This window comes from Aplysia californica, unplaced genomic scaffold (assembly GCF_000002075.1).
Source record: "Aplysia californica isolate F4 #8 unplaced genomic scaffold, AplCal3.0 scaffold00959, whole genome shotgun sequence".
In the NCBI taxonomy this organism is placed as follows: domain Eukaryota; kingdom Metazoa; phylum Mollusca; class Gastropoda; order Aplysiida; family Aplysiidae; genus Aplysia; species Aplysia californica.
The window spans coordinates 26,998-29,447 of NW_004798229.1; positions in this window are offsets into that span (position 1 = coordinate 26,998).

The window sequence follows — 2,450 nt, forward strand, 5'->3', positions numbered from 1 at the left end:
GAGAGTTTTACACACTGTGAACTCTCTGGCTTGATACAGCTGAGGGTGTTCAGATTATTTTCTTTACAGAAGCGCAAAAGTTACGATTTTGGCACCATCTGATTAACTCCTACAAAAAGTCTCTGGGGGTTTTTTTGTGGGGGTTTTTTTTTGGGGGGGGGGGTTGGGGGTTTTTTTGTAGTTTGTTTGGATTTAGGGGGGTTTTTTTTGTATTTGTTTGTTGTTGGGGGGGTTTTTTTTTGGGGGGGGGTGTTTTTTGTTTTTTTCTAGGTCTAATCGGGTCCAGTTTGATGAAAACAGCCAATCTCAAATCAAGTGTAATATGTCAAATGACGTTGAGGAGTCAGATCTTTCATTTGCGCGCAGAGTTTGATAAGGCCTTATGGACAGCCGAGTCGAATTTGAAGAGACTAAGCAAAATAACGTCAATCTGTTAATAGATAGAAGGTAATTATATTGTGCACTTGACATGGCTTGTTGTACCCGATCGAATCCAATCCGATCCTATCCGACGTGATTGTGTATTTGACCAGTGGGCGTCCAGTCTAATCTTGCCTAACGATGAAAGGTCAATATGATTAGGACTTACGTAATTCCCTTGGGGAACTTTCCGCCGGTCATCTCAGCTTTGTCTGGTCGGGGAGTTCAACGTCCGCTCTATGTCGGTTGCGTAATGTGGTATGTATCTTGTGTATAATGTGTATGCATAACATTATGTACACAGTCAAAGGGTATACAAACAATACAATGCACCTGTCGTGTATAGCGTGTATAGTACATGTAACAGGTTTATTATAGATTCTTTATGCTACACATTTGAATCCCACATGTTAGTTACCGAGTTTTTAAATTATGAATCCTAGAAGGTTCGAATGGTGCCTTAGTCATCCCGGTTTACTGTACTGTAAGCAAAGAGCGCTCTCCGTTTCAGTGGTTAGTTAGCGTGATATGATTTGTACGGTCTTCATTGTTTTTAAACACCTGTCGTCCTTATCTCTCCCCCTCTTCCCCCCCCCCCTTAATTAATGGTAAGAAACTCTCTAGTAACGCTACTAATCTTCGCCACTTATGAGACTTAGATCCATTTCTGTTGAAAGTGCCGTAAAACTTATTACAGAACTAAAACTAAAGAGCACTGCGCTGGCTCAGGTGGTAGACTACTGAGCTACGACATCCGGATGACCCCGGTTCCAGTCCCTAGAGGGATGTTCCTTGACTTGGGTTAGTTGGGGGAGTTTTCATGACTCTTCAGCTACCTGACTTGGTCTTATCGGAGGTAACCTAAACGGTGAATTTTGTTTTATTGTTGGGGGGAGGTTGCGAGGGGGGGGGGTCTTTTTGGTTTCTCAACAGTGGCTTACAAAACAGACGTTGTCATTATACTGACGTTTGAGCTCTCGTAAACACACATTATCACACAAAAGATGAATGAAGCGCACTCGTAAACCGCAGCTTCCTATTTCTGACTCTTCTTTTCGGAAGTTCATAATAATTCATTATCGTTCAGACAACATACTCTAAGGTATCAAATAAACCGGGGAGGGGGTGGACATGGACAAGTGGTCCAAAATTAATAAACGGGGAGGCAAGGGTGGCTTATTCAACCTCATACGCTTGTACTAGTAGGAACAAATCTGATTTTATTTCTTCTTCAGTTCATAAAAGAACAAGAGATCATGAAATTTTCGTGATTTTAATAAGTTATTGTGACAGCTTTTCCCGTGTAGGACCAAACCAGTTTCATAAAAAAAATATAAACCAATATACAAAAGCTTTTAAAATGCACAATAAATTGAGGTAGCCAACCCGGTACCGGTACTAATACTGAGGGTAATTTGCCATTTACACACACACACACACACACACACACACACACACACAAACAAGCACACGTGTACTTGACATGCGAGACCGCTGACCAGTTAAAGCAAAGTAAAAGTCGCTGTTCTTTGTCTCGCCCAAGGGCCCCACCACCTGGATAATTCCTTTGACTCTTAGCTTATCATTCTACCTTGCACTGCCCCACTCAAAGCCTGGCACTGTACCGTTTGTTGAACAGCGGGGCCGTTAATCCATTGTTGCTATTGTAGCTTTTGCAGATTTCTGTCTTTGATCGATAATCCTTCCTAACGTTGTTCTAGACGTTAGGCCTACATTTACAAGCGAAAGATCTGCACAAGCGACAAGAAAAAGCGGAGTACCATAATATCTGGATATATATAAAATCATTTGATAGCTGATCTTCTCTTGAAGCGTTTTGTGAAATAAACTGTGAGCCTGGCTATAACAAACACTTGAGGTATGCTAGAACTGTATGGAGCAGTAATAGTAGTATCGGAAAGGAGGTGAGTGACAGACAGACAGACAGACAGACAGACAGACAGACAGACAGACAGACAGACAGACAGACAGACAGACAGACAGACAGACAGACAGACAGACAGACAGAT